Here is a 21911-nt window from a genome sequence, read left to right as displayed (position 1 = left end):
TCTCAATAAAAAAAATAGTATAAAAAAAAGAAGAAAAAAAAATAAATAAAATAAAAAAAAGAAAAAAAAAAAAAGTAGGCAGAGTCAGGGAGACGCCATGTAGCTGCCAAAGGATAAAGACACTGGAACCTTACCTTATTGGTAGGGCACAGCATCATGGTGATACTAGATTAATAGAAATGAGTTAATTTAAGATGTAAGAGCTAGCTAGGACTATGCCTAAACAATTGGCCAAACAGTGTTGCAATTAGTATAGTATCTGTGTGATTTTTCAGGTGTGGACAGTCAGCAAACAAAAGAGCAGTCTCTACCTACAAGAGGGGGGATATGAAAGGGACATTAAGGGGCTGGAGAGATGGCTCAGAGGTTAAGAGCATTGCCTGCTCTTCCAAAGGTCCTGAGTTCAATTCCCAGCAACCACATGGTGGCTCACAACCATCTGTAATGGGGTCTGGTGCCCTCTTCTGGCCTGCAGGCATACATACGTAGGGGAATATTGTATACATAATAAATAAATATTTAAAAAAAAAAAGAAAGGGACATTAAATTGGTATCAGTAGAAAAAAGTCATACTTATTACATTTATGTATTCCTCTTTTTTTAGAGTAATGTCACAGAATTTCAAATGAATCATACTGTTAATTCTGATTAAAATATATATCCTGCAGTTCATTAGAAAGAACTTCAAGACATTTACTATTGAATCACTGAAAGTAGGAAGTTCTGCCAGTAGTCAGCCAAGAATCCACAGCCTTATCTTCACACAATTATTTTACGTTTCCTCATGAAAGGCCCAGGGCTAACTTTTTGGTATTTGAATCCAAACTTCCAAGGAAACTTAATCTTTGTATTCTGTTTCCTGATGGATGCTTTATTCATGGTCTGTGATTATAAATCTCTTTCTGTCTACCTCACAGGCATTCAAATGCCTGATCGTATTCTGTTATTGAACACACCTCATGAAAAATATTCTTTTAAAGCATAGCATAAAGGTTATGGAAGTGAAATTGTATACATCACAATGTCTACCCTAATGAGAATTTCACTGCAGGAAATGAAAATACCCTTCATCTAGTTTCATTTTATACTTTCTAAAAGAGACATAGCTTAATACAGCTAACCAAGGGCACACCATCTACCTTCATCTGATTAACAGTGAAAGGAGAATGCTTAGTTTTATAGAAGTAATAAATAATTCATAGTAATATGATTGGTATAATGTTGTTAGGTGCAGTTACTAAGTTGTCAATCATATTTTCTTGGGAATTATTCAATAATCCTATAAATACTATAGCATATTACTTTGACCTTGACATATGATTTTGCAAATGAATGAAAGGGCTGAGAATCTCTCTGTCTAGTTTATTTTAATAACCCTCTCAATAATTACAAAATTGAACAAGTAAATTCTCCATTTAGCACAAAAAATCTATGGTGTAAATTCAAACTTTAGTAAAATCACACTGATGTAAATCAATGGACATTTTAGAAAGATAATAACAGTTCTTCTGTGAGTTTAAAACATTTTTCAACTGAAGATGCCACAGCAGATTGAGTGAAATGCAACAGAATGGACTTTTCTCCCCATTCTATGTATATGATATAGCTGCGGACAGGCTGGAAACTCCAGCTTGTAGCATTTTTGTTTTGAGGTATAAATATTACTGTTACTGTGATGACTGACTTCAAACTGTCAACATGGGGTCAATATTTGCACAGTTGGTCTGACAAGACTGTGAAAACGTTTCCCTAGATAATAAAATTTACCGAATGCTGATGTTCTTGTAGTGATTCTAATAGTTTTGGGTGAATATCATTATCTATACTAGCCTGTTAAATCTTAATATGCAAACAAAGCATACACATAGAATCTTGTTAAAACCTCATATCCTTTTTATTGTTTTAGATTTTCAAACATCTAGAAGATGAGTTTTGATCAAACCCACCCCATTCCTTAACTTCGAATTCCTCATTCAGTTACTCATGTCGTGCCAGATAGGAATGGGATTTCAAAAGACTCTCCAGTATCTGTTTTTTGATTTGGGCTGGCTTTGTCTTGTGTAGATCCAATGGAAGTCTCTATGAGTTCTTGTGTATAATAATCGTGGCATTATAATTTTCAACGAAGATGATTTTGCTGTGAAGGTCCACTGACTCTGGCTCTGATCATTTTCTTCCCCTACTCTACGATGCTTCAGGAGCCTTTGGAAAAGTAGTATGGAAAGGATATAATATTTAAAATTGAACACTACATAGGCTCATATTGTCTGTACTGTGACCTGCTTGAGGTCTCTATATTCATTTCAATCTACATTAAAGAAGAAAGTTCTCGAATGAAGGACAAGAGATGTACTAATTATGGATATAAGCATATGAGCACATCAGGCTGTTTAATATATATTCTTTTACCAAAATAATAGTATTTAGGTCCTCAACTAGGGCCTATAATACAGTCATCCAGAGTTATTTAGCTCAGTTTACAGTACCAAGCATGAATTCTGTCTTGTGGGGGCAGGTTTAAACCGCAAAAGAATTGATGATTACACCTGTAACAGTCATACCACTGTGACACTGGTGGATACATCTCTTCAGTCTAATTGTTACTGTGGCTTCCAGGGTTTACTGCTTTGTAACACTAATAATAACTTTTCTCCTAGTAGCATATGTCGAGTCTTTCAGCGCTATAGGGATTTGCTAGTCATGATGAGGCATCTAGGAGGGGACAATAAAAATCAGTTTCTTCCTTATAAGGATGAGGACAAGCCTGAAAGTCTGACCTTTCAACAAGTTTCCAAGAGATGTTAAAAATGACATTCTCTAGGCTCTATGTGAATGAGTAATAGGGCTTCACAATGCTGATTCTCAAGCTTCAGTGTGGTAATGTAATGTTGTAACCACCTTCAAAAACAAATCTTGGAACCCTGTAGCAGAGTTTTAGGATCACTAATTTTCAAAAGGGTTAAGAATAGGCTTTATCTCAAGTGCCTTAGTGATGCTGGTAGTGTTGTTCCAGCAGCTGTACTATGAGTATTCCTGTCCCTAAGAAATCCCAGAAAGAGGAAGAAGACTGGTTTTTACCATGAGGCCCATCAACAAAATTAGAAGGTAGAGTATCTAACCACCCAGCTGTATTTACTTTTTCTCCCATCATTCCTCCATCTGTGTAACTTCACTATCCATCACATTTAAGGTCTTTAAGACAGTTTTTGTCAAGATTAAGAGAGGAAATTAAAGTAGTGGTTTTTTTTGGCTTGGAGAATTTGCAATTTAAAATAGGATATTAGCCAGAAAAAAATGACAAGGACATTAAAGCTGCCTAAGAAAATATACATGAAGACTAAAGTGTGATTATGTGAGGATTGAAAAATTATTGAAAAGGTAGTACGATGTATTTGTCAGAAATAAGATTCAGCACTCTGTGAAATAGAGCCAAGAATGAGTCCTATGAAAAAGGTTTATATTTTGATCAAGATGTTCTCACAGGACCCTTCAGAGTAGAACTAAGTAATCACTCAGTGTAGTTGATCAATCTGCTCAAATGAAAGCTTGCACACTCCTGTAATCTCAGCACTCAAGAGGCTGAGACAAGAGGATTGGAAGATTGAGGCCAAATCAGGCCTATATTAAAAGACCCTGTCTAAAATTTCTAAAAGTCAAAAAATATAAAAGTAAAATGCGATGAAAGATGCAATGCCAGGTATATGCTTTCTAGATATTAAAAGCAGGCATTGTGACACTGTAGCATTTTAGACTGATTTAATTAAGACATCTGTGAAAATTAATACTTATTTAATTATCAAGTTTTGTTCATGACAAAATGAAGACACATAGGTGAAGAACATAAAATATAAACACATTCTATCTAGTCATTTCTCATTTAGAAATTGAAGCAATTATTAGGACACTAATAAACAGCCACTTTAGCATTATAATTCCAACGTGATTGTGGGGGTAGACAACGATGTTCTGTCTTTACTACATTTGATCCATGAGTAGATTTGGTCTATTATTCTCCTACCTTGGACATTTTCTTATTTGGAAATTATTGTCCAATTCAAGAATGGTTATGGATCTATCATGTCTTCACTACAAATGTCCCATTCGATTATCTTGATAAATGTTTGAACTGTGAGGATTTCAGGGTTGCATTGTTGAATCATCCTGAGAATGTTCTCACCAAGAGAGCAGCTTTGATTAAGAGTTGTACATAATCTGTAGAAAGCAAGAAGTGCACTGGCATCGTGGCTGCAAGAAGAAAAATCACAACAATAAACAGTCTCCATAAAGTGCTGTGGAAACAGTTTGCCAGTTGCTCAACCCAGACTATACCCTCAGTATAAGAAGGTAGTTTATTCTAGAATTTTTTATAGAAACTGGAATCCATGAATCTATAAATTTCTCATATAAAGTGTTATGATGTTTGTGTATCGTACAGGCAGAAATCATCTACAATGCCGATATAGCATCAATGATCTATAAAAGTTAGTCATACTGTTTTGATTAATGAATAACAATGTAGCCAGGCTGTGGTGTCACACACCTTTAATCCTAGCTCATTGGACACAGAGGCAAGGGGATTTCTTTGAGTTTGAGGCCATGCATGGTCTACAGAGCAAGATCCAGGAAGGCTTCAAAGCTACAGAGAAACCCAGTCTCAAAGAAAAGCAAAACAAAACAAAAGAATAGCAATGAAATAGTTTATGTTTCATACAGATATATTTTCCCCAAGTACTTCAGGTTGTAGTTGGTCAAATCTATTAGTGAAGACTCTGTGGATATGGAAGGTAGAATCAAGAACAAACAACATGGCCATACTTGGATGCATAAGGGACTTTCTACATAGGGATATTTGACCTATTCTACTTTATCCTATTGATGTATACAAAGTAGAAAGCATTGGTATGTTTTGTGTACTTGTAAGAATCTGACAAAAATCTAGAGCCATGCAATTTTCCATCAGAATTTGTGGCAGAGATGAGTGGTGGTTATCTTATTTCTGTATACTGTTACTGTGAAAACAAACATCTACTCACTCCAGATACCCAGCTGATGATGTACTAAAGTAAAGATGCTACCAAAGCCCAGCTTGACACAGTACTGATTTTTATTAGAATTACTTAGAGGAATATGTATAAGGGGTTAGTTACAGGAGAAAAAAATGACTCAAAGAAAGACAGTTGATCACCAAAGCCAGTATGGGTGATAACTTGCAAAATATGAAAAACCAGAGCTCTGTACAATTTGTAGGCAGTTCAAAGGGTTGAAGAATCCCTTCCAGGTGGTGGCTCACATGCTTTCTCTTTCAGACAACTTGGCTGGTCTGCCTCTTCCAAGAAGTTTCTGGTCTGAGTGAGGAGATGTGTGTGTGTGTGTGTGTGTGTGTGAAATTTATATATATATATATATATATATATATATATATATATATTAACATGAGGTATAAATTAATTTTTAATGTTCTTAATAATATAAACCATATTTTCAGTGACTGAGAAGACTAGTCTATTGTATATATTTGTCCATTCTCTACAAATTCCCTCCCCTCATGTCTTCCTAATACAATTGTTCTCAGGCCTTTCTCATTCTTAAATTGGTTGTAATGTTGTCATTGACCACCTGAGCTCTATGTTTATATCATCTATATTAACAGGAATCAAAATTAGTATGCCAATTGTTTCCCTGCTTCTCAGAGTATGAGATTAAAATAATTTGTGATTGCAAAGCAACAGGAGGACCGTATTGTCAAGACCAGCTTGGGGTACTTGGTTAGCACTATTTCAGAAACCAAGAAGCATGGAGACAAGGTGCATTTTAATCAAAATGTTAAATACATATTTACCAACAATTACTTATTTTATGATAAATAAGACTTGATCTGATCCAGGTATGGTGATGTATTCCTTTAATCCCAGCCCCATGGTGCAGTCTGGTAGATTTATATGAGTTTAAGACTACCCTATTTAAATACAGAGTGAGATTCTATCTAAAAGAAAATCAAACACCTGATCTAATGAGACTTCCTTCATAGAATTCATGTGATATATACAGGGACAACATTAGGTCTAGCATTATTATAATTAATATAGAGTAAAGTATGTACCTCTTTTACTTATAAATAGCAAGTATTTTGAATTCTGGACCATTTCATTTTGCAAAAGTTAGGATGTATTTCCTGGCATGTAATCATGAAAAATAAATAATGGCTATCCCTTACCTCAGTTTTACTTTGTAACGTTTTTGTTTGATTAAGCTCAGGCAACATGTAGAATTTCCACAATATTAGCCATATAATATGCAGCAAAAGATATTTATGGAATCAGGGTGTGGTACTATTGGTTCACTTTTGAAAATAACACAATCCCAACCAAGAGATAATAACTGACAAGGATTTAAAAAAGAATTAGTTTGTTAATATGTGACACAACATGACAAATCTATTTCTGTAGTCCTTAATATCAAATAGATTTGAAAAAACAAATATTAAACAAGGAACATCATATGGGTTTCCATTTAAGGGTCAAGCTGACTCTGGTCAAAATAATCAGTGTCTCTTGTGAGTAAATTTTCATGATCTGGACATGCTCCAACATTCATCATGCCTCATCTTAGACCCAAAAATGTTGAGTTCTTCTCTTTCTTTCCCTCAAGTCCATTTCATACTGTCCGAGAAAAATGGGATAAACAAAAGGGAGAGAACCATTAGTACAACTAGCACCATCAGCTCCTTTCTACTGCTTAAGTATTATTTTCCTCCTTCCCTACCCATTCCACACAGGAAGGGCTATTTTCTTCTGCCACTGTGTCTAGATTGTCCACTATGGATAGTCTGTCTGTTAGCTTCTCAGCTTATAAAAAGTCTATCTTGATTTAACAAAGACAGCTCAGTTCTGCTTTCCATCAATAGTGTCCTCCTACCACAAGATCATTCACCCTTCCCAAGAGAAACTGTTTCTTGTAGGAGGCTTTGCTGTCCACTCTGAAGACTGCACTCTAACCTAGTTTGCTTTCTCTTGCAACTTGGAAGAAAGGTGAAATTAAGTAGCCCACATGAAAGACCTTTATCAGAGACCAACGAGATACTGGAGCCCTGTTCTTCAGCAGTCCCTGCTCTAGAGATCTAGGAGAATGTCAGCTGTACCCAACCCCAGATGATATCTGGGTAACATTATTTTATTCAAAATGCCTCTAACTTATTTTTTCATTCCAACTTTTGATAAAAATATTTATTGATGGAATCAGAGCCCACTCTGTCCATGTAGCGGGATTCATGGAGATTGTTTTAAGAACTCAGTTTTAAGGTTTTATTAGTATGTTTTAACTCTACATAATAATGGGTCTCATTAGGACACTCTCCCTTGCGGACAGAAGTTATGTTGGTCATAGTTGCCCTCTTTTATCCCCACACAATCCCACCAACACTTTTCTTCCCAGCTAATGTTTTGTGACCCAGTCAGTTATATTATGGCTAACTATGGAAACGTAAATGATGGTTTGTTTGCAAGACTAGGTGCACTAAGAGTCCCTGCCACTTCTGTGACGGTGTGTTTAGTCCTGTGGAGGTCGCAGTTGTGAGCTCTCGACTGCAAGGGCCTCGTCACTGTCACTCACGGAAGTCACTGTCACTCACAGAAGTCGCTGTCACTCACAGAAGTCGTTGTCACTCACAGAAGTCGCTGTCATTCACAGAAGTCACTGTCACTCACGGAAGTCGGCGCCCTGCACCACTCCTCCTCCTCCCTTCTTCACGTACAATCTATATTTTCCTCCTAAGTCCTTGGAATTCAGATGCTCCCAAAGGCTTTCTTCACCCACTCCCTTTCTAGACCACAAGTATGATTCCTCTTGAACCTGTGCTATATAAATATAGCAGCTTGCTCTGTAGAGACTGATTACTAGTACCAATAAGAGGCTATTTTGATGGGAACATGCTATTTTCTACTTGAAATAAATATAAAGTTAATAGGAAAACATTAAAAATGTCAACTTCTTCCTAATCTGAGTGTTTACACTAAACCTTAAAAAGTCTGTTCCTACTCATTACAAGAAAGTGTCACACTGCTGCTCAGGATCTGGTATCTGCCAAACACTGGCTGTGTCTAATTTGGCAAACTAAATTGCACTCTCTGGTTGTCTGGTTCTTGCATTGATATTGATTTCATGTGTCCTATTTTGCAGCGGTGTTGAATGAATAAGCAAATATTAGGAAGGCCTGGTTTCACATATGCTTAATAATGTGAGTAAGAATCTAGGTTATCTCATTAATCTGGGAATAAAACAATGATTACTACATTTTACACTGTAATTGTAATAACACTGATCACGGTGAAAGTTCATAGTCTTATATAGGTTAAAATAATTTATTTAATAAAAGTTCAGTAAGAAACAATAGGGCTGGGAATGTATCTCATTGGTAGAGTATTAGCCTAGCCTAGCATAGCATAGCATAGCCAGCATTAAGAAGGAGAAGAAGATGCCATGGAAAAGTACAAAGAAGAGGAGGAACAAGGGAGGAGTAGGGGGAGGAGGATAATTTTATTTTACTTTTCATATTCAGGTTCTTATATATACTCGGTAAGTCCCGTACCCCTAAGGTATTACCTACTCACCAAATTCTTCCTTTGTAGAAGCTTATACACTGAGTTCCATTTATGCAGACAGAAGTTAAAGTTTGACTTAAGACAAAAAAGTTGGCAAAATACTTATACAAGATAGCTGTGTTCATGGTTAGTTCTTAGCAGTTAATGGAACACACATTATAGAAATCAGGTCATGTGGAGGAGAATGCTCTCATAATTGCAAGACATATGACGTGAATATTCAGGTCATTAACACTAAGAAAGAGGACAGTCTCTTAATGTGCATGATACTCACTGTAGTCCTGGTCTTCATTTTCCATTTCATTTTCCAGATGCAATATTAAAATGGTTGGCTTTTACTGGTTCTTTCTTTGTGCTATTCTCAAGAATGTCTCAACCAATATCTTACACAGAGTTACAATGGTATTTTAGAAAACTAAAATGGGGAAAGCAGAACTACTCCAAGGAAAATCTCATAAAATGCCTCCTTAGTTTAAAAGCAACTGCTAGACTTGCCTAATAGCCTTTCCAAATCGGTAGGAGGGAAATGTCAGATACTTCTCTCTTACATAGCATGCGGCCTGTGATACAACCAAGCAAAGGAAAGCAGTGAGCATTATTGGATACCTGTAAGAATCATAGAACAATACTCAGTTTACCAATTCTTGTTTTGATGAAATACACAGGAATATCAGCCTCTTTTCATTCTTTGAAAGCATAAATTCTTTGAAGAGAAATGAAAAATGAAAGAGGGACTCTCAGAAGCCAATCATTGACAGATTTTTAGTTCAGTAGCATATTGCTAACCATTATCGGTTTTCTCTTACATAATCACTTAATTAAGTCATCTCTTAAGTACTTTGCAGAGATAAATGAGTTAACTATTAAGCTCCTAACAAGTCATAATAAATTTTAGCTTGTCTCAATGTTTTTCAATTTAAGAAGTTGTTGAGAAAAAGAATTTTGAGACTATGAATCAAAAATGTGAAGAACTACCAACTGTATCTCTAAGAACACAGCTATCAGGATGATGTAAACACTCTTCCCCAGAGAACAGAATTAGATACTTAGAAAGCATTTGGAATTTAAAAGTGCTGAGTATTCATGAGCTCCACTACAGTGTGATTTAGTTAATTAAGGTCATTTATTCAGTAATTTTTCCAGTTTGAAAGTTAAAAATATATTAGTTTTGGTACAAGGAAGAGGAAAATATTTTCAATTAAATATATACAAATAGTGCCATATTAAGATAGACACTGTATTTGTATATATACATATATAGTAAGAGTGCTTCTAATTGCTGAGGAACTAGAGCAAATGTTAGCATAGCCAAGTCTCACAGTAAATGGTGCAGCAATCTGTGAGTAGCAAATACACCACTTGTACACACTCTGTAACCAGCCTCTTCCTCCTGCTCCCAGACCTTGAACGGCACTGTAGACCCAGGATAAGGGACTACCAGCCAGCAAAACATTCATTCTTATATTTTTGTTTGTTTTCTTTTTCTGCTATGTCAAATAAAAATATACTTTAGAAAATGAAATTATTTGATCCACTTCTATTTATATCATTTATATAATCAACTTTTAATTTTATCCTATTATATATATATATGTGTGTGTGTGTGTATCCTGTAAATAGAAGTATCTCACCAGTATAAAGATAATACCAATAACATCTCAAAGGAACAACAACAAAAACTTCCCAAGAATGATACTAAAAGCAAATTATTCCAACATGTGAGCTTTAAGTTTATTTGCATGAGAGTGGGGGAGCCTCAGGGACAGCCATGCCTTTATTTGGGTGGTGGTGCAAGTGAGAGAACCCTATACAAGTGGTCACTTTGCTTTATCCGTGAGCAATTGTCTGTGATTACAAAGGCAGAGATGGAATGATGTCCGGATTGAAAGACACACATGAAGTTTGCCCACTGCTGTGCCAAATAAATCATCCAGAATGTCATAACTCCCTTCTACCATACCCATACAAACTCCACATAACTTTATTGTACAGTGACCTGCATCATAAATAATAACTTGGTGATTGCAATTGCTTGTGCTACTGGAACAATGAGGCAAACATTATTTTTATCTATATAAAAGAGATAAAAACTCTGTTACCGTATGACTTTTTATTACCAATCCTCACTTTGAGAAAAAAAAACTGTTTTGTCTTTTATTTAAGAGTGCCAAAACATCCTGATGGTTACTTACTTTTATCACTTAATTTTCAACAAATATTCTAAGAACTCTATTCTATTCCGACAGTTATGACAACAGCAATAAATTCAGAAGTTGGTTGCTATATAGCCAATGGACTGTCACTCACGTTAGCATAGCATAGATGTAGGTGTATAAACACCTATATCATTTCAGATGAAATGAAATAAAACATAAACTCATTCACTTAGACCTCCGTAAAAATTATACGCAAGTGGTCCACTTGAGCATTGGCAGACACAGTAGTCCGTGTTCTTACAGCTGAGAAGCCGCACCCATAAAATAACCTATTTCTAGCTAAGGTAATGTAATGAACCATTTAATATCCGCTGATATAGCTACCTTTGCCTACTTCACCAGATTCAATTGAGCCTACTTAAAGCTTTACAAACCTAGTAAGACAGTTTCTTTTGAATACTTAGTTCAACCCATGAAAAAAATTATGATCTGTGAAAGTCTATGAATGCTAAAAAAAAAAAAAAAAAGTGAGTAGACTCCTGGAGACATTTTTAAACTTATGATGATGATTTTGCTATGAGTGAGGTCAAGGCAAGTTGTCTTCTGCAGTGTAATCCTTATCTGCTGAAGATATTTACAAAATGAATGTGCCCTGTGTGCACAGAAACAAAGAAGTTTTAATAACATTTCCTTCTGGTTTCCTAGGTCAGTGAAGAGAATTCTTCACAATTCATATGATTTAAATATTTCTTGGGAATGATGAAGCCATGAGACATATCTAGAGATGTAAAAATAGGTAGACTCTTGGTTTATGCATCTTAACTAGTGTTTACTGTAGTTTTCCAGCTAAATTGTTTTTAGTATTCTCATTGTATCAAGTACAACGTGCGGCTCTTTAAAAACTCCCAGTGAAACTGTGTTAGTCACTAAGTAGGAAAGAACATTCCCAGTGTGTGTCAAGAGTGCATGTGCAAAAAGATGTCTGTAAGCCGAGTGTGACCTCAAGCAGTCATTTCCAGATACATGCATTCTGTTTCTCCACGATGTTCTGATCTCACAGAATCAAGTCCATACTTATTACTACCATATGTCTCCCTTACCAATTCTATTTATACTTCTAATTAGCTGTTCTGGCCCTTAGCTTCTTCTACTACAAAAGCACCCTGTCTTATAGATAGCTTCCTACTTACTGGAGAATAGCTCAGTTTATTGGGCATTGACCTTTTAGAAGCTCTTTGGAAACTCCAATTTGCTTACCACTGAAGTGTGAGCTGCTTAACATTCTCACCGGCTTTAAAGAGTTAGAGCTAAACTAATGCTCCTCAACATATTGTAGGAAAGACTATGTGCTGCCCAGCCTAAAATAGTCTCAGGTGCAAATATCTTTAGTGAGAGGATAGACAGTGAAGCAGGTGTGTGCTCAGGAGGACATGGGTAGTCTCACCTCACTGAGTTGTCATTGACTGCTTTCTCCAGTGGCTTTAGTGTTGCTAACACAGAGAGGGTAAGCTCATATTTTCTTATTATTTATTTTATTTTGGAAACACGTGTCCTTTATTTTATGATTACTTCATTTCTCCTTTCCATCCCTACCCTAACTCCCCCACACACCTCTCCATGCTTTTTTCCAAAACCGTGGTCTCTTTTATATTAATTGTTGTTACACGAATGTATGCATATACAGATGTACATACAACCCTAAGTGTATATGGTTGTATAAAATATGTATATAATGTGTTTATATAAATATATTTGTATGTATAATACACATACATATATGTATAGTTCCTGCACAGTCTGGATAACTTTACTCACATGTATGTTTTCAGGGCCGACCATTTAGTATTGTACCACCAACTGGTGTGCTCTTCTCTGAGGAACACTATTTCTCTCACTTTCAGCATCCGTCAGTGTTCTGTAGTTCACTGTGTAGGGCTGAGTAGGGCTGAGGCCTCCTGGGCCTTGCCCTGTCCACTTTAGCCTGTCTATTGTTTGTCCCTTTCAGCTTCCATTTCAGAAGTCATGCTGGTGACACTTCATGGGTGTGGCTTTTGACATCACTAGGATACACAATCTCATAACAAACTCCCTGAAACTCTGGCTCTTATGACCTATTTTTATCCCTTCATCTACAATGTTACTTTAGCCTTAGGTGTGGGAGTTATCTTGTAGATGTATCCATTGAGACTGGTCTTTATCTATTACAAAAAGAAATGGCCATTTTTTTTTTCTGATCCTTATGGTTATATATAATTCACTAAATAAGGAGATGTATACACTACAAGTAATAATTCTGGATGGTTGGGCGGGTCAGAAGGAATTCTGGTTCAGCCTGTGGCTCTGGGGTTGGGTATTCTGGATCTGATTTCCACTCTCCCATCAAGTCACTTAAGTCTGAATCTGTTAAGAAATATATTCAAGCCTTGCAGATAAATACAATATCTCCCTGGCAGAGATTTTAGGAGATTAGAACAGACGGCTATGTGAGGTGTGTCTATCTAGCAATTCATTGGTATAGTAGTATTGATGTTAGACATTTGTTGTTACTTTATGTATTTGCTATAATTCGAACAGTATTTTATCAATGGAGTTCTACTTCTGGATATATTTTAAATTATTGAATATGCACAATTATTTTTAAATACATCTTACATATACTTTAGCTCTTCAAATATGTTTCCTTCTCATAGATTTAAAATATCATTTTTTAAAATTTTTATGCAGTCTTTTAAAAGGTTTTCTTTTTATTCCAGTGTTCATTCTTTGTAGTTTAATGTATATAATTCAATTTGGGCCAAAGATACATGTTAAAATATTTTAATATATATTAGACATTTATAGCAAATTATTATACTCTATATTCTGATCATATATTTTGACTCCTCCAACTTTTCCTAGATGTCCCCCACCGTTCCACCCACGAAATTTCATGCCCTTAATTTCTTTTTCTTAAGAAAATAACAAATATACTAACATAAAATAAAACCAAACCAAAAAAGAAAGAAAGCAAAAGGTCTCACAAGACATGCCCTTCCCCTCCTCCCCCTCAAAAAAACACAGCAAATACAGTAAATTAAAACCCATATGTCTGAGTTAGGGTTTCTATTGCTGTGAACAGATTCCATGATCGTGGCAACTCTTCTAAAAGAACGTGATTAATTGTGGTGGGCTTATAGTTTCAGAGGTTTGGTCCATTTTCATCATGGCAGGAAGCGCTGTTGCATGCAGACATGGTGATGGAGGAGCTGAGTGTTCTACACCTGAAGCACGATTAATGAAAACTCAGAGGCAGACATTGAGGGTCAAACTGAAGACCAGAAAATCAAAGCAGCCAGCCACTGGCTCTTACCTTGACCTCAGTTTGAAATGGCAATTCTCCAGGAATCACAATATACATGTGAGAAATCTAAGTATAAAGGAGGAGGTGGCGCACTTTTTAAATTATCCGTGCTGCCAATTAATGTAGAAACTTTGGAGGCATACAATCTGAAAAACAAATTATATACTATAAAGACAATTTATCAGTCTCTCAGATCATCAATGCATGAACATAATAAAATACGTTTAATACCATATAGTCCATTTAATGATTTAAGGCAACAAGAAATATTCATCCAACCATAGTAGTAAAGAAGACTTTTTAAGAAAACATTAAAATTAGGAACTGCAGTAAGCAGGCTAATAAATAGATAAAATTATTATAATCTAGAAAATCTGCTGCTAATGATTTTGACAAATCAGCTCGCATTGGCACTATGGCTATAATGTCAGTAACAGGAATCAGGTGGCTTTCTGGTCACTGTTTCAGAACTCTATAGAATCCTGTCTTCAATCAGATAATTTGATTTAGTGGCACGGTAGTCTGAAGGATAGTTAAGTAATAATAGTAATTACAAATGGAAATAAAAAGTAAAAATTTAGTGATAGTTTGGAAGGATGAAATGAATATTAGCTGAAGAATAATTATCTTACAAAAGACCTTAAATTTTCTAATGAAGATAATACAGCCAACACTCACCTCAGGTTTGTAACAGGAGATTGAGGTACATGATCTGATAAATCTTGGGAATTAAAGGTGTTAAAACCACCAGGCTCTTAAAATGTGTGGCTGGAGGATAGATGTATTTTGTTTAGTCTGCAGACTATTTTTATACTCAGAGGTTATTTTTAAAACATAAACAGATTTCTACAAAGATAAACAATGAACCACAAGAGGACACCGGGCACACCTGTGTGCCCCATCTTTTAGTATGATGTCATCAGCTGACGTTAAAGAGAGGTTGCCTTTTCACTTGTGTTCAGGATTTCTCACATACATAGCACATTTTACCCACCTCCCTGAGCCCCTGCAGACTCTTCTGTGTCTATAATTCCTTGTATTGAGTGGTGCATTGTTCGAGTATTTGTTAAATTTTCTGAATAACTCTCTCTTCTTCTTGGAAATACTTCTGAAGCTATATTTTAAAAAATACAGTTCTGATTAAGAAGTTTTCATGTTATACTTTGTACATAGGTCATATCTATTTTTAACAGACATATGGAAAATATGTAAGGTTTTGTCCAACTTAAAAGAATTGATTAATTAGTTTTTAAACCCCAGAGTTTGAATTGGAATTTAATGAAGATAGTTTCACTTTAAAATCTAGAGTTAAAATTATGAAAGAATTTATCAAATTTATGTTCATATATTTTCTCCAGTTCATTTTTCTGCCTCTTTTATTTACTCTGTATAAGCAAGATTACTTTCCTCCTTGCTTACTTGAGAGTATCACAAATTATACTTAGAAAAATTTTCTCATTAATAGAATTCTTGGTGTATTTATAAACCATAGAAAAATCTATTTTATTTTAATGACATTAATTCTGCAATTCATATTTTAGTTGCTACTTTTACAACCCTGGTTACTAATTTTCATGTGTAAGGATTGCATCACATTTCCATTAATAATTAAGCTTACCAGTAATGAGATATGATTGTCCATTAAGATACAGTTTAACTATGAACAAAAATTATACTATAGTGAGTAATGGGCTATAATAATAAATTTCTCACAGTAATTTGCTTAAAATGAAAAAAGATTTACATTTTTAACTGGGCTAAAACTTACCTTTATGTGCTGTGTGTTACTTGAGACCTCAAACTGTGACTTTGTAAATAATTTGTCTCCCCAAGAACAATGGATTATTCTAGAAGCTTGACTAAGCATTTCTATCATTAATCAATTCATTTGCTACTAGAATTATGATAGCTTTCTCTTGGATGACTTTTATATGAATAATGCAAATTCCTAATTTTACTTTAATATCTTGTTTGATATTTATTCACTATTCTGCAAAGTCTTTCTCTACCCAAATTGGCCTGTTTTCTCCTGGTTTTCTACAGAAGCAGTTATGAAGATCTTTGAGTACTCACACAGAGTCTGAGACATCTCGAGAAGATTGTTTCTAGCAATAGTGGGCAATATCATATTTCTTAGAACAACAACAACAAGAAAGCTTTGTCTGGAGTGATAAGATGTGGTAGATTTTGAAGGCAAGAACCTAGCTCATGGGGTCATCTAGAAAGAAGGCATAAATTTTCAACCAAAAGTCTGTTTCTATGTGGAATTTTTTTATTTTCATTTGAAGGAGGCAACCTGGCCTTTCCTATTTCAGAAAATAAAATTGAGCATCGAATTTTGGGAAAAAAACACTAAGCTGGATTTGTATATTTTGGGTTTTCTTTAGGAATAATTATTTTGTATTCATCATTTTATAAATATTAGTAAATTTCTTCCCTGAGTTACCTTTGCATCCCTAAAGAAACTTAAGAGCAGGAAAGCTCCCATTTGAGAACTTAAGTAATTGAATCATCTAAGATATATAGATAGAAGATATATTAATAGATAGGTAGGTAATAGATAACTTGAATGTAATACAGGGCAAATGAGTGCTCATTAAAACTATTTAAATATTTTATTTTGATGTATGTTTGTATATGTGTATTATATTCTTTTTTGTTAAATTCTAAACATTCATTCTTTAATAATTAATCATTAATATATATACACACACAATGAAAAATAATTAAATTTAGCTCCCCATTTCTCCTTTCCCACTCACCTCAGATGTTCCCAATACATCCCTATCAACACTCTATGTCTTAGTTGTAATGATTCCAATTAGTACTGCTAATTCATACATAGCTATGAAACCATCCACTGGGCACTGGACACATCCACTCTATATCCACTACTTCTTCTCTCAACGAAGATTTCACTTCTTCTCCAGGACCCAGAAACTGCCCTTTCGATAGGGGTCGGGTCTTGTGAATCCCTTCCCTATCTGTGCTGAAATTATGGATGTCTTGATTTCGTTCAGGCAACCATACCAGCAGCTGTGAGTTCATTAGAACAATAACTGTGGTCTGCCCAGAAGATGTCATTTCACACATCAATTCTATCCTCTGGCTCTTACATTCTTCATTTTCTGTGATGTTCCTAGAGCCTTACCAAGGTCATTGGTAAAGATGCCCCATTTGGGATAAAGACTCGCAACCATGTATTCTCAATACCTTTACATATAAATTTACACTTGTTTTCTAAACTTTGAATATAATATATCCATGTGCTTTAAACTTTTTATAGAATTTTTGTGCTTGATATCAATATTGATCCTGATTCTTGTTCTATGTGTTTCTTGTCTCCAGGGTTTGTTGATTATTATTAATTTATAAAATGTCTAATTTTGTTTCAAAAAGCTGTTTTTTTCTTTTTGGTAGTTATTACGTCTACCATAATTATAGTTTTAAAATTGTATAACTTTGCAGTTTTACTTTGTTTTTTTATCACATTTTCTTTTCTTTAAAAAAAACCTATTGATTTTTATTGATCTCTAAATTTTTTTCTGTGCTCCCCTTCTTGCCTCCCCCCCTCCACATTTTCATACCATGAGAATGAACTACACTTGATTTATATTTGAAGGCTCCTCTTTTTTTTCTTACTGTTTCCTCTGGAGATTCTCCTTGTCTCCTCTAGTCTGTCCTAGTATCTTACACCATGCTTTCCACATCCTTTCTCTTTCTTGTTTGCAATTCATGACCTCACTGGACTAATCCTCCTAAACTAGAATCCTAATCAAGCCAAAACCACTCAGGTATCTCTCTCTCTGAAGAGAAGATCCCACCCCTTCACACTAACTACACTCTATGACTTTGTTCTATATTTTTGCTTATCTACTTCACATCTCTAATAATTTTAATAATGATGTAAGTACCAATTGTACCAAAAGCAGGGCTCCTAGAAAGTAAATAAAAATCATTTGTTATAAAATAAAATATAGAGCATTAACATAAGATACTCTGATGAATATACTTTCTGAAGGTCTTGATGACTTCATTGCAGTAATGCACATGATCATCTTCTGATCTTCCACAATTTTTTTATTGATATACATTCTGAAGAGATTTTAAACATTGTTTTGCCCAGCTTGGTTATTCTAGACTATTCCTCAACTTTAATCTCAAATGTTTCTTCTCTGCTATCTCCCCCCCACCCCCCGCCACGCACACCCATCAAAACTCGCCTGCAGAGACCAAATATCAATCATGCCAAATACCAAACATATCAAATAATTTTCCACACAGTCTTAGACTATAGGGGCAACAAGTTAGAAATCCAGTGCCTCTTTTCATCTCTTCATAGCTGTCTGATATTTACTTAAGTATGCCGGTCTTTTTATTGCTATTTAATTTGTGTGCCGGTGTGTCATCCCTTAAAGAGAAAAATATATTTCTTCAGTATAACATTGGCATTACATATTTGTTTTCCCAGGGGCTTTTAACAGAGCCATTCACTCCCAGTAAGCAGTGGAAATTTATTTGTGGCTGAATTACAAATCAGTTTCATAATTCAGTTTGTGGTCAAGTATCGGTTTTACTTTAGAAGAAAATCATTCAGATTTGTAGTCTGTGTCCCACAGAGGGCTGTGTCTTTGCCAGAGCTCATCATTTTTCTCCAGAAAACACGTCTCTTGCTGCATTTGTTTAAAAATAACAATGGTAGAGGAAATTTGTGGCAAAGCAACTTTGGGACTCTCTGTGAGATTGGGAATTCTATTTTTGTTTATGTTCTTTATCTGTTTGTTTGTAGTCCTGGCTCACCTAAATCATGCAGCATAGCCTAAGTTGAAATCACACTCAAGATCCTCTTTCTTCATATTCTCTACTGTGCGAGTATAGGTGTGTACCTTTATACACTGATCAAGATTCTAAACAAGATAAAAGGAAAAGCATTTTCAGTGCCGGTTAATATTATACAGCTAAGATACAGCTGGTAAAGTAGAAGAGATATGACACAAAGGATCTGTGATATCCATGATCTAGAAAGGTCTCTTATTATCTCCACTTCATGACAATATCAACAATGTTGATACCAACAACAAAAGGAAAGCTGTTGAGTATTCAAGATGGCATGAGGGATGAGCATGCTTTCTGACAAGCCTGAGCCTTAGCTTTGTCCTCAGGGCATGCATTAGTCAAGGAGAAAGTATATTCTCATATAAGTTGTTCTCTGATCTCCACATTTACCATAGCACATATGTGCATGGATACCACACAAAGTACATGCATATGTTCTTAAAAAAAAAACTGTCTTGTACTAGTATTTAAAAGATTTATTTACTTTCTTTAAATCATCTGTTCAATAATTTGAACTAATTCTTGTTGTCTACCACTATTATGGTATTCTATGTGTATTCTATATTCTACTGGTAAGAGTAAGAAATATCTTTACATTATTTGGGAAGTTAAACACTTTACAAATTAAATGGCCAGATTGGTGCTGCCTTTCTCCATTCAATGTTGGAACTGATTGGCAAAGTTTTGTCTGAATGTTCTTAAATATTGAAAAACTAGATCAGGCTTTTAGTTGGCACCTAAAGAATTTTAATTCTTTTAACTTAATATTTGAAAATATGATTCATATCTATATACTGTGGTTGCTCTTAATTTCAATGTGCCAATTAAATTAGACTTGTGTAATGAAATGATATAAAATCAGGAGATGGTATGTCTTTAATACATAGCTTCCAGAAAAGACATAAGCAGTGAACTCATCAGCTGGTCAGTGAATTGAGTGTCCAGACTGGACAAGCAGGATACACGAAAAAAGACTTCCAAACCTTCCCAAGACAGGGTAAGACAGTTTTGAATTTTTTCCTGCCTCTGAAAATGGTCTGTAAATTACTCTAAGGCCTTAGCCAAAGTTGTTTGCTCCAATGTTGCAAATGAGACTTTGGGTGATTGTCCAGGTAGCCAGTTGTCTCTGTTACCTACTGCACATATTAAAAGCTACTTGATTGCCCTTTCTTCCTACTGAAGTAATATTATTTTCCTTCTCAGGCCTTCCATGGAGTTGAAGACTAGATAGTCATAGTTATTTTCCTCTTATGACTTAACTATGTCTAATACAAAATTTAGATTCCTTAGAATAGAATAATTATTAAAACATTTAGCATATGTTTCTTGCTTAATATTGTATATGCTGGTCGTAATTCTAATTTTTATATTTTATGTCTGTTCTTATTGTATATAGTTTTGCATTGGGTTTGGTACTCTTATAGACAAAAGGGGGTTGGATAAGAAACCTTCCTCAGCCAAGAGACTTTGAAAGGCTGAACCAGGTTGGGTGTGGTCTTGGGTACCAAAAGGCACGTGGGTCTGTCCAATCATTCTCTCTCCCTGCTTGCCTCACCTGGATGTTGGATACTGTTCATGTTCCCTGTTTGATCTGTGAGTTCCCCTTTAATAAAGAACCCCTTTTTATACACCATTTGGAGCTAGTATGGGATTCCTTCATTTACATCCCCCCAATCTGACACATTCCCCTTCAGTCTTATCCATAAATTAAACACAACTACCTGGTTAAACAAGAGGTCCCTGGATTTTCTTAGGAATATATGTTAAATACATACTGAATAATATTTTAAGAGCTTCATTTTCAAACTATACATTAAGAATCTCTTAATAAATGGCAATTCATAACTACGTAGTGGAAGAGCTTTTTTGTAGAAAATAACTGTAATTTTAGGCCAAAATTTTTCTTCCTTGATTCTAAAATAGAGAAGCATATTTCCCTTAACTTCTATTATTTTTCAATTCACATATCTTGGTAATTTTTGAAATAATATTTCTCCTGTGAGAATACAGACATTTTTTATCAGTTACTTTATTTAAATACTTAAGAGCTCTCCTACATAACAGCAGTCATATATAAACAAATATAACTAGTGAAAGAGAGAAAGAAAAACCTCTTGTTTCTCATATTTATATATTAAGAAGATAATTGTATCTAAGTCATCAAAATATACTTATGGCAAATATGGAATTTATCACATACTATATTATTGATTCTCAGGGATAAACTCTTCTAAAAGTATTGAAAATTATAAAGCATGTTTAATAACGGAGTGGAATCATGTATCAAAAAAGTCTTTATTTTCTACATTAAGAAACCCCGTGGGAGGATAATTCATAACATACCTCTAAAATAAATGATATCATTTTTATACTATTTCAATTAAACAGCACCATACAGGATCAATCGTATGTTCTTATTGATCATTAATTAGTTAGTTTTTGGTGTTCTTAACACACCATGTTAGCCAATTTGTGAAATATGCCAGTAAAGGCAAGACAAACCCTACATTATTGGGTGAATATAAAGTGGTATAAAGCAAAAATTAACACTCTAGAAACAGCTTTTAAACTGTTTTCTATCATTTTTAAATAAATACAATATGATTTACAGGGTGTCTTTACCATTTGTGTGTCAATTTATATCTTTTACTAGCAGCTCCATTTCTGTCAGATTATGCTCTAACTGAGTTCGTATTTGTTGCTTTAATGTCACATGATTTGGTTGTTATTTCATAAAAAGAGAGGATAATGAATTTTGTGAAGGATATCTAGTGTGTCTACTGATTTCATGATTCATTAGCTTATAGAGCAGGTGATAAAACTGCAGTTTCGTTAAGCCCTTAGAGATGAGTTTAGTAAATGAAAGCAGTCATTGCGATTTTGTAGTTTTTTGAAGAACAGTGGAAAATTATTGTCTTAGAAGTGAGGTCATATCATAGCTTTGCTCTGAATTCTCCATTCTTCCCAATTAATCAGCATGAA

The sequence above is a fragment of the Alexandromys fortis genome, unplaced genomic scaffold, assembly GCF_014885135.2.
Source record: "Alexandromys fortis isolate MF-2015 unplaced genomic scaffold, M_Fortis_MF-2015_v1.1 scaffold_66, whole genome shotgun sequence".
Taxonomy (NCBI): Eukaryota; Metazoa; Chordata; class Mammalia; order Rodentia; family Cricetidae; genus Alexandromys; species Alexandromys fortis.
The sequence above is the reverse complement of the archived record's forward strand: the minus strand, read 5'-3'. Positions refer to the sequence as shown.